General features: G+C 37.8%; 1 protein-coding gene across 3 annotated transcripts in view; it reads left to right on the top strand.

Moving 5' to 3' along the window:
• The window catches only part of LOC106466613 (WD repeat-containing protein 63-like), a 77,753-nt gene extending 71,519 nt beyond the window's left edge, over positions 1–6,234 (top strand). Inside the window, exons 19-20 of one of the 3 annotated variants that reach the window (XM_022394649.1) lie at positions 250–410; positions 6,044–6,234. The gene's annotated coding sequence lies outside the window, so the exon portion shown is untranslated. The remainder of the gene's footprint in view (positions 1–249; positions 411–6,043) is intronic. The other 2 variants (XM_022394648.1, XM_022394650.1) reach the window with 2 other exon arrangements.
• Positions 6,235–12,309: the final 6,075 nt, after the last annotated feature.

The following is a 12,309-nucleotide window of genomic DNA, read 5'->3' on the forward strand; positions in this document are numbered from 1 at the left end:
GTATATCTGTGTCTGTTTATCTTGCTACAGTATACAAACTGTATCTGTCCCTACATTATGTATATCTGTGTCTGTTTATCTTGCTACAGTATACAAACTGTATCTGTCCCTACATTATGTATATCTGTGTCTGTTTATCTTGCTACAATATACAAACTGTATCTGTCCCTGCATTATGAAACCTCTTGATCTGAAATGTAATTTCTTAACTTTCTGTATTGCTTAATGATATTATTTTCTTTTTCGTAGACACTGGTAGTTACAAAATATTTCGAGCGGGAAACTCAAAGGCTTAAAGAATGGCCACAGTTTACTCATGATGTTTTGTCTGAAGTAGAAGAGACTACTTCACAGAAACGAGTTAGTAGAAAATTATACAGTGGAAATTGAGTTATAACAACCATAAAATTGTTAGTGAAATAATAATATTTGTTAAGTTTGTGAAGTTACAATAAACTAAGTTTTTGCTTACCTTCTTTCCCTCATAACTATCTCTACTTTCATTGGCCCTCTGGGCATTAGTAAACTTCTTAAAAGCATACCAGTCTTTTATACCTCTGTTTTTTGCGTCATTGCAGCATAATGTGTTGATCATGTGTCTACCCTCCACCAATCCCATTGCACCTTCTATATTAGTGCAGGTAGCTTCCTCTACCCTTATAGCACAATCCTCACTTTCTCGATTGGCATTCTTATGTATAGACTTGTGTTTTAAATACTCAATGTGACTGCACACAATCCTCACTTTCTCGATTGGCATTTTTATGTATAGACTTGTGTTTTAAATACTCATTGTGACTGCACACAATCCTCACTTTCTCGATTGGCATTCTTATGTATAGACGTGTGTTTAACATTCTCAATGTGACTGCACAATTTTTTATTGTGCTTGATCACTAATTAATATCATTTTCAAGTTTCTACACTTTTGTTTTTGAGATGTTTCTGTTTCACGAATTTACTTTGTTGATATGAATTTGGGTTTGAAATGGCAGTTGATAATTTTCCTGCCATAAGTAGACAGTGGTTATAGCACTAAGCTGCAGTCTCAGGTTTCACGATGTCTGCTGAGGAAGCACAGACTTTTGTTCGCAGGGAGTTCGTGTCTTATGTTCTGGCGGCAATTTTTTTCCTTTCAAGATAGGTATTGTTCTTATTCCCAGAGGGATCTGTGGTAAGTTTTTCAGTGTGTATTTCTCACTCCCTGTAGATATACTCGTGTTCATTGAGTTTATGTGAGCTCATGTGTATGTATCTAATTTCTACACTCAATAATTTACACTATTCATGACTTTTCTGCTCAGTGTTGTGTAAGTTTCAATGTTATACTTATTTTACCATCTAGGTACTTTAGTTTAAAACTTGTGTTTAGAGTTTGTTTCTTGCATGAATTTGGTTTAATATTTTACATTTTTTCACTGTTAATGTTATTTATTTACAAGTTCCTTTTTTTCATTTCTTTACTACTAGTCACATCTAATTGGGGATAAGTTTTGAGCCAACATTTGTTTTTGTTAACTGGGAGCCTTTTTATTCTCATGTTCTTTTGGGTAAGTTATCTTTTCATGTCCCTTCTTTTATAGTTTCTTTGTGTAGACTTATGCATTCTGTGTTTAAGGGTCATTTATCTTATCAGTTCCTTTAGTGGTTTTGTACTTTAGATATTACTTATTGTTTTATGTTGATTTTCTTAGTTTTTGCAGGTGTCTTACTTTTAAGCTCTTTGTAGACTACACATTTCTAACTTTTTTGTTAGTTCATTAGTTATGTGTACTTTTTCAGTTTCTTTACTTTGTGTCTTTTTGGCTAAACTTCACGACAGTTCCGTTCTTTTTGTGGGTTCTCAAGGAGGGTTCCAGACTTCTGTTTTGCTCCCTGTCTACTCACTTCCCAGGTCTCCTCCCCTCCTCCTCTGGATCATACCTTGTGTGGTCGTGTTGCTCAGTCTGTTCGTGACCTATTACACAATGAAGCTATCTAACGTGTGGAGCCCACTCAACCAGGAGTTTAGTATCATCCTACTTTGTTTCCCTATACACAAAAGTTTAAAGTCCCTTTCTTGATCTTTCCTGGCTATATACTTGTCTGCAGTCACCTTGCTTCACCATGAAGTTCTGTCTCTTGCCTTGGTGGGTTTTTATGCCCCAATGTCACATTCTTTTCTTCCATTCCTCTAGGTGAGTTTAGCCTTCTTGTTCTGAGTGCTCACAGACTGTCTTTCTTCAGCTCTGTGTGTGTTTTGTGGAGTGGTATGTTCTTTTGCACGTCATCTTCACTCGTTGGATTTTCAGACTCACATTTCATGGTCAACAGACTTCTGCTCACCTCTTCCTGTGCTCTTTCTCACACCCAATTCCTTCTTTGATAAGCTTCCCAGGTGGGTTTCTTTTCTGGTTGGAGAAGTCCTTTACTACCCCCTCACAGTATCTATTTCATTTGGGGGTTCTCTTCACTTCCTTTTTTTGGTCGAGCCCAGCCTTTTCCACTTTGGCTCCAAGATATTGAAAGAAAACTCACGTTTGCCATCACTTCTTGTCTATATGTCTGTGAGGTTCTCTCTCATCTGGGTTGTGGTCTTTTTTGGTAGTGCTCATTCCCTTGGATCGGACATACATGCATTACCTTCATTGGATACATCATGAACAGTGGAACTTTCCTCACGATTCCTCCCATTTTCATTGATTCCTTTGAGTTTTTGGGTCAGTGGTCAGTCAAGGAGGCTACTCTCCATATCCACATCCTGGTACCTTAGCAGTTCATTGGGCTCTGTATCCTTTCCTGCAGGGGAGAATGGTTTTAGTTCTTTTTGCAATTTCACTATCATCAGCTTTATCACCTAGAAAGGAGAAACCACGTACCAATCTCTGTCTGGTCAGACTCTGGATTTTGTGTACTGGGTCATGTTCCCCGAGTCCTGATTCTTGTGGTCAATCTCTTATTGTATCCCCACCAGGTTCTCCACTGAGTTGTCTCCTCATCCTCACATTTTTCTGTAGGTGTGTTCTAACTGGGAACAGTGCATATTTGTATGTGTTTCCCATTCACTGTTATGCAACATTTTCTTCCTTCTAGTCTTCAGTTCCTCAACCTTCAGCTGTGGAGATAGATGCTTTCAGTCAAGAAAGGAGGGATCTTCACCTATATGCCTACCCTCCGATTTGACTCATCTTCTGATCTGCTGGTTCTTCTGTATTGGCTGCTAAAATGTGGTTCCTCTGCTCTAGCCCTTATTTTAGCAACACACCTTATCTTTTTCTCTGTCCTGTCCACTCCTCAGTCATCTGCAATCTGACATTTTTTTCTCCAGACATCTCCACACTCCTTCTTTCATAGTGACTTTTGTCCAGTCACATGTCTCGGCTCCAGCGTTGGCACCTATATGCCTGCCCTCCCTTCAGACTTCCCCCTCTTCCGAGTGTTTCCCTTATCTAGGCCTCCTCCTTTTGGTGTTCTGTTGGTTGCACTGGATTGGCCTGGCTCTGACATAGTTCCCTCTGTTCTGGATCTTCATGGAGAAACAGACTCTGCCCTTTTCTCTGTCCTTTTCACTCTTATGTCCACCATGATTGATCATTTTTCATCCTGTCTCACCATACTCTATCTTTCTGTGTCTTTTGTCTTGTCTTGTGCCTATGCTCAGGAACTCAACCTTTGGGTCACATCTTTCATTGCATATACATTTTGCCCTTCCCATTTGTCTGTGTACCAGAGGCATAAGTCTTGCTTCAGTCTCTGGTCTTTTTCCCAGGGCTGCCATCTCTCTCTTGTACTTCTGTTCTTCAACTGTTCCAGCTCTTCATCTGGTTGTTTGTTTAGGGTTTGTCTGTTTCAACTATTGCTTGTTATAGAGCTGCCCTGTTGAACTCCCTCCTTTCTCTCTCTTCCAGAAATTTTCTCTTCTCCATCTCTTTCATCTGGTTCATCCAACATATTTCATTTGTTCTGCTGGATTGGGATCTTCATGTTGTTCTTCCTATCCTGTCTGATTCTCCCTTTGAACCCATTGCAATTTGTTTCTTGTAAGATAAATCTCTTACAACCTCAATCCTCTTCCTCCTGGCATCTGGGCTTCGTCGTTCCAATTTTTATGCCATCCTTTACCATTTCTTGTATGTTTTTCGTTATCTGGATCTGGCATTCCTTCCCTGGACTTCAGCTGCTCGAGTAGGTTGTTTTTCTTTTTCTCCTCTTTCCTTTTCTCACCTGTATTCCCATTGCTGTCCAGATCATCTCCTTTCTGTAGTTCATTCCCAGCTCTTTTCTTTGGCTCACATTGTCTCCTTTTGGTGTTCTCATTGCTGTCTGATTGTTCCATGGCATTTCTGTTTCTCCTCTTGGGTTCATCAACTCCTACACCTGGTGTATTTGGATGGGTTCCTGGCTGTTTGCCATCTACATATTTAAATGTATACGATGTTGTTCACATACTGGCCTGAATGATCCCTTCCAAATGACAGCAATGTTGAGCAGCTAAAGACAGAGTTAGATGATAAATTATGTGTGAAGAAACGCCTCTCTTTCTATGCACAACTTTGCTGTGTCTTCCCCAGGTAGGTATTGTCTTCCTCCTGTGACAATTCTACACTCATATGTTTATCTTTGACTGGGGTAAGTCGTCACATTATTATTTTTCTCTCTTTTATTGTTGCTTATACATCATATTTCAGGAGCCCACCTGGTGGTAGGTGTTGCTTGGTCAGATATGCTGAATTTTATATCATAGCAATATATTTGTACACTTCTCCAATGCTCATTGTGGAGATGGGGTGTTTCTGTAAGACCACTGGACAGTTTTCTGGTGGTGTATATATATATCTATATATCACATTTTTTTTATCAATATCTATTGATCTATATATATATATATATATATATCCTGAGGAACATCACTCATTACTTTATGAGTAAAGCAGATAGGAATTTTTGCCCAGCTCTACTTTGAAAAGCAGAAAGACCCATGATCTTTACAATTTGGGTCTTTCTGCTTTTCAAAGTAGGGAATGCAAAATCTCATTGCATTCTTACTGTTGGGTCATTCTCATAGCCATATGTACTCACTCTATGAGAAGAGAGTTATTGTTGTTATGCTGCATATTATGCAAGGCTCTTCCACTGCATGTTGGACCACACTTTACATAACCCAATGTTTACCAAGGGGCTTCTCCTGGATGTTTTTGCCTAGCCAGACCAAACTTGTTGATTTTACAAACTTATGCAAAGTGCTTCCATGTTGTTTTTGTCCTTGGACCACACTTGGCATTATATTTTATATCCCAAGACACTTCCCGTGGATGTTTTCTATATTCTATTTGTTTTTTGCCCTGCTTGTCTTATCTTCTTTGCTGGGTGAAAAGCATACCTGTACCACAAGTAGTGCTATACCCCACAGATGTGTAACATATTTTAATTGTGGCACATCTGCTTTTTTCATAGCAATCGCTCTCAGCTTGGTTATTTGTTTTTGTGCCTCTCCACCATTCCAATGTGGAATTCTAGCTATGGGGGAGCAGAGGTAGTGCCACTTCAGAAGTTAACATTTTCTAAAAATGAAAATGTATTTCTGATAGGAACTTACCTCATCCCACCCACTTCCTACCCTTCCTCCCTACTAATTTGCCAGTGCTTTTGAGAATTGTATATGTCAATTCTCGAAAGTGAGGATTGTCCCGCAAGGGTAGAAAGAGCTACCTGTGCTATTATAGAGGGTGCAGTGGGATTGGTGGAGTGTGGTCACCTGATAAGCACATGTTTCTGCAATGATGCAAAAAATATAGAGGTATAAAAGACTGTTGCACTTTTAAAAAGTTTACCAATGCATAGAGAGCAAATAAAGGTCAAGATAGTTATGGGTTAGAAAAGATAAGTACCTATCAGAAATACATTTTTAGTGTTAGAAAATGTTAACTTTTGTTTAATACTTTGTCCACTGACATTAGTCATTTGTCCATGTTTTGAAAAACTGAATTTAAAATATCCAACCATTATTTGAGACAAACGATTTTTCCCTCTAAAGAACTGACTATATTTGGTTATCTTTCTGTAGCAAACACCACTTCTAGAAATTTTGGATCAAGAGATGAAGCATGAACAACAAAACACAGAGTACCAGAAATACTTGGACTTGGAACGTACAGTACTACAAGATTTAGGAGTAAAAAAGCCAGCTCACTAGAACACTTTTCATTGTGTTTTTACTAACATTAGGCATTTTAAAAATTTATACTTATATATTTTCAATGTAAGTTTTTTAAACATTTATGTAATTCAAAATATTTTAATTTAATAAAATCTTGCAACTGGAAAATTTAAACTTGCCAAAAAAAGAGTTTTCTTTGTGTATAGTTATTTGTTTTGTTGAAACAGCAACTTAAATTTAAATAATCATATTTTAATATGGTAGAATAATTTGTAATGCTAATATTTACATTAATTTTTGATTTTTTTTCCTAATACAAGAAAAATATTTTATATTTCTAAACATATTTACTTTTGACGTTAGGCCTGGCATGGCCAGGTTGTTAGGGCACTCGACTTGCAATCTGAGGGTCGCAGGTACGAATCCCCATCACACCAAACATGCTCGCCCTTTCAGCCATAGGGGCATTATAATGTGATGGTCAATCCCACTATTTATTGGTAAAAGAGTAGCCCAAGAGTTGGCGGTGGGTGGTGATAACTAGCTGCCTTCCCTCTAGTCTTACACTACTAAATTAGAGATGGCTAGAGCAGATAGCCCTCATGTAGCTTTGCGCGAAATTTAAAAACAAACAAACAAACTTTTGACATTGATATGTATTTTTTTCCTTCTTTGAAAACGTGGAATTTGATTCTTACAGAAAAATCTTAAACTTTCCTATTTTACCCTAATTTTAACTTAAGCAATTTTCATATTATTTAAGCAATTTCATGCCTAGTTTCAGCTTACCTTAACTTGAGGGATCAGTGAATTAGCTATGAGATGAGGATACATACACACTAGTTTATTTTCTCTGAGTTATCTACACCAGAGAAACTAAACTAGTGTGTAAGTGTGTATGTAGATAATAGTTTAGTTTCTCTGGATTATCTACATACACACTAGTTTAGTTTCTCTGGATTGTCTACATACACACTAGTTTAGTTTCTCTGAATTATCTACATACACACTAGTTTAGTTTCTCTGGATTATCTACATACACACTAGTTTAGTTTCTCTGGATTATCTACATACACACTGTAGATAACTCCAGAGTAACTAAACTACCAGAGAAACTAAACTAGTGTGTAGTAGATAATCCATAGAAACTAAACTAGTGTGTATGTAGATAATTATACACACTAGTTTAGTTTCTATGGATTATCTACATACACACTAGTTTAGTTTCTCTGAATTATCTACAAACAAACTAGTTTAGTTTCTCTGAATTATCTACAAACAAACTAGTTTAGTTTCTCTGAATTATCTACATACACACTAGTATTCAGATCAAAAATATGCATATTTACTTCAATGTAACAAGGAAGATTTATTTTTTAACACAAAAAGAACACTGAATAGAAATTTTAATTTCCTTTAAAGGAATATTCATATCTTAAGTAATGGTTAGCATTTTATACAAACAAAAAAAGGTATTATTTTCACATAATGTTGTGGTAAGGCCATTATAAAATATACTATTGTGACATGCATGTTTTTTAGTTTCACATAAATTTCTGGTAGATGAGATAATGAAACCTACAATTATGAAAGAGTTGTTTGTACCATAGCAGACGTTGGTGAAAAGTTTGAATAATTATGAACATATTAGTGTGCAATTTGGTCTTCCAAAAATACCCCCTGAGAGAGGAAAAGTAAAGTAAACACTGATAAGGTTTTCTGGTTAGTTGATAACTTGAAACACTCATAGCCACAAAAGAGAAAAGTGATCATTTGAAGGCTGTTTGATGAGAAAAATGATGCAAGAAACAAAGCTACAGGAGACACCATCATACATCAATGATATCAAACTGTTTTTGTATCATCATGAGTGGATAGAAATGCCAAAAGAGGACTTGTCATCCTTATAGGTGCCAACACTGAAGACTGCCAATTCCCATTTCTAGAAACATAGTGGAAGCAGAAACTCTAGTTTACCAGCAAGGAATATAACTTTTATATTCTTTTAATAGCCTCGACATCTCTTATATAACCTTTTCTCTTCATCAACTAACACACACTTTCAGTGATGAATAATTTTACTTACAGAAAATGCCATTCCTTATGTAAGAACTGTAAACTCTATAACACAGGAGTTCAAGTAAGGGAAATACACATGTTAGCAGAAAACCCTAAAATAGTGATCACAGCACCAAAATGTTCTTACTATCTACTCTTTGATATTTTCAATTAAAACCATTTTTTTTAAATAGTAAATTAAGTAGTTATGCTATATAATGGGAGGTTCAGCAAGGTTTATTCCAATGTAAAACTGAATTTAGCTAAAAGTAACTGAGTCTGTGCTAAGAAATATATGGACATTATGTGCAGTACACAATGAAATACGTTTTATTCTTAAAACACTAAGCAACAATGCATGTAGTGTACCTTTCTGTGAGACAGGACCTTTACAGGAGAGGTGGATTGATTAGGTTGGATTCAGTTCCTCAAGACTGACTAAATCTCTTGTTAATTAATTGAAATGGTTATTTTTAAATTACTTATAGCAACTAACTCTGCTCACATGACTGGTCATTCCCATTGAAACGTTTTGCCTACTTTCATGCACAAGATGTAGCTTTACAACAACACATCTATGGGTAGACCAAGAGTTATCCCCAAAGAACAAAAGTATATAGAATTAAGTCAATTTAAAGACATTTTCTGATCATGTGTTGTTCAAAAACTGCACATACCAAAAACAAACAAAAAAATGCTGAAAATTTTTTATTTTAAAATAACAAGGCAGAAAATGCATAATATGCCTGTATATCACAACATCAATACAACTAATCTAATGTTAAAAACAAACATCTTGCATTTCGTTTAATCATAGAAAAATACTGGCTATCAGTTACCACAACTTCAATTATTCTTATAGACTTGCTGGGGAAACTCTACAAAGTTGATGGGGAAACTTATCTAGGAATAGCCAATATAAAATCTTGCAAGCATCTTAAACAATGAACTGTAGCTAAGACAAATGGAAGTTTAGACTGTAAACATTGAAGGTAACTGAGTTATGAACACAGGACCTATTTCTACTATGGCCTCTGGAGACTTGTTGACTGTTGAGGACATTACAGCCATTGTATAGCATGTTGTTGGTTCCCTCATGCATAATTTCTCTTCTGTTTCTGAGTGACCAGAAGGACAATGACTTTAACTGACTGTTTCCACGTCAGAGTTTGTTTCGGGTACCACTTTACCAGTTGGGGAAAAATTCTTAACCTTCTGATCTCTTTCAGGATATGCTTTCTTATGTATGTTTCATTCTTTAACTTTTGCCTATGTCTTTTCATTCTTCTTGTTTATTGAGGATTATTTTGTCTTTCCTTCTTCACCTGATATTAGGGTTCATGCTGATTCATTTCTCAAACAACTCCACACTCGTACCCTCATCCTCACATTCTTGGCTCTTTTGTCCTGACTTCTGGCCATCTTTCTTTCCTTTCTTGATTTATGGTCCTTGGAATCTCTTTTACCTACTTATGGAGTACACCCCTTGTTCTCTACTTCTTTCTCTTATTCTCCATTTTTGCATCATCTTTTTCTTCCCACCCTCCTATTTTCCTTCTCTACCTTTTGTCTGAAGCATTTCATCGTACATCAGAGGAGTTTTTTGAGAGTTTTGTTCCCTTTCCTTTATCATCTTGGCTTTACCACTTCTTATGCTCTGTATTTCCTTCCTTCATTCTTCTGCTGTTGGGACTTGTTAGGTTGGGGCACATCTGTCTCGCATTGTTTCCCTTTGTTCTCACTCTTTTCTATGGATAGAGGAGTTTTTAATGTTTTCACCCACAGTTTCTCTCCATTTCCCTTCTCATCCCCTTTCTCCTCTTCTTATTTTCCTTTTCTCTTCCCTCCAACCTTGTTTCTCTTTAGTGTCTTGTGGATTTGGTCTCAAATCTTTTGACCAAACAGGAAAACTGAGAGGATATACACTACTTCCTGGGGTTTTATACTCTCACCTCTTGGACTGTGTGTGGTTATTGACCTATCATATCTCAACTGGTTTCTAGTCATACTGCTGTTATGAGAGGACGATTTCTTTCATTTTTTCTGTATCTTTTCACTTGGTCTGTATATCCCAATTACCTCGTCCTCCAGTCATTTTTTATGTTTGGTCCTATGGAACTGAGTCTTCTAATTATGTGCTCTTCCCTTCAGCATGGTGTCAGACCCTTATGTCTTCCATCAGGTCAAGTGCACCTTCACTTGATGCCCTCATAGACTGGGGCTGTGTTTCCATTTCTGCATGGTAGATTGGCCTCTATTCGCCCATTCTAGGGATATGTCCTTTTTCCACACCTCCCTGAATCTGGAGGAAGCTGGCTGCTTGGAATGACTTGTCATGCTTTCCAAGTGATTCCTTTCCCACGCCTTCAGAGTATTTAGTACATCTGGGCATTTTCTACTGTCGTCTCAGTCTGGTTCAGCATTTTCTATTGTCATCTCAGTTCGCTTCATCCTTCACTTAAGAACTATGGAATGTCTAGTCACCATGATTTGTACATTTCCTTCTCATCTTGTGCATGAATTTATTTTGCTTTTGGTGACTCTGGCTTCCCTGGAACCACTCATTCCTTTGGGGCACACACACACACGTGTTTCCTCTAGTGAACTTTGCAGGATCAAATGAATTTTTTCTTGGGATCCATTGTTCTAGATTGTGAACCTCCCTTTTCCACTTCTTGAGGATTTTTCTTGATAGCTAGTCCATGCCAATACTACCATTGGCGTTCCATTACCATCCCCCAACTGGATCTATCTATTCATAATTGCTTCCCTTTCACATTGGGGCAAACCTTTCAATGGCACCATGTCTTCTGGTATTGGAGCATAGGAATAGAGTTCACTTCACATCAACGTGCTCGAACTTCTCACTGTTCATTGGGCATGTTCCCATTTCCTACCCCTCCTGGTGGATCAGTTGGTCATGATCCCTTCACACAATTCTACAGTTGTTTCTTATATCCCATCAAGGGGCACTCACCCCAGGACTCTTTGCTTTTGAGTGTTGGGCCTCCTCTTCTGGTTCTTTCCTATCTAGTTCGTCTTATCGCTTTTCACATACCAGAGCTTTGAACCTGGGGTGGAGCACCTCTTTTGACCAAACTGTGTTCTGCTCATGACGTGGTCTCTACCCCCACTAGGTTTTTTTGCTGGCTTAACTCTTTATTAGGCATGCCTCTCACGGATGCTTGTGTATTACCTCTCATCTCCAAGCTTCATTTCTTCTTTTTCTCAGAACTCATCTCACCTTCAGCTATATGCCTAGCCTCCTCTTTGACTCTTCCCTTGGGTCCTTCTCTTTTTACAACATTCCTTGTTGTGTCCTACTGGTGTCACCGCTTTGGCTAGCTCAGACCTGGTTTCCTCTATGTTTTTAATTAGCATCCAGACCCTTTATTCTTCTAATGTTCCCTTTTTTCCTTCCATCTCACACATCCCCTTTTTTCATCCAGGAGTATCATCCTTTCATCTCCACATATGGGATTTCTCCAATACATCTCCTTAGGGCTGGACTCTCTGATTATGTAGCCTTCTTCTTATCCCATTCCTGTTGCCCTTCCACTTTGTCTGTCTATCAATAAAAATGGAGAGTTTATCATCGTTGGTCCATCCACTGCTCCTTTCCTCCCACTCATCCTATTGTCACCCACCTTCCTGCCTTTTTTACTTGGTGGTTTGACCATGATTTGTTGGTCTTCACCATTGCTGGTTATGGGCAGCCCTATCTAATACATTTTGCCTTTCTAGTTACCACAGGGTGTGCTTGTCCCCTGTCGTTTCCACACTCTTTTAATCACCCATTCTTCAACCCCCTCGCCCAACTCCCATGCCTAACTGGGACCCTGTTGTGATGTTGCACACACTCACATGCATACCATTCGAGCTGTTGACTTCTCGCTCTTTCTACCAGCTTTCTTTTATGAGTTACTTGCTTCTCCTTCTTGCTGGTGGTTGCCGTCATCCAGATATATACACCTGGAAAAAAGTTAAGCACCCCCGTGTTTTTTCAAGTGATTCAAATTCGACGTTCTTGTGACTGATTATAAATTACCATTCAATCTAAACGTGTTTATCAAATGAAATTATGAATTATTGGGCACAAGAAAACAAGATTATCA

The sequence above is a fragment of the Limulus polyphemus genome, unplaced genomic scaffold (genome assembly GCF_000517525.1).
Source record: "Limulus polyphemus unplaced genomic scaffold, Limulus_polyphemus-2.1.2 Scaffold2322, whole genome shotgun sequence".
NCBI lineage: Eukaryota > Metazoa > Arthropoda > Merostomata > Xiphosura > Limulidae > Limulus > Limulus polyphemus.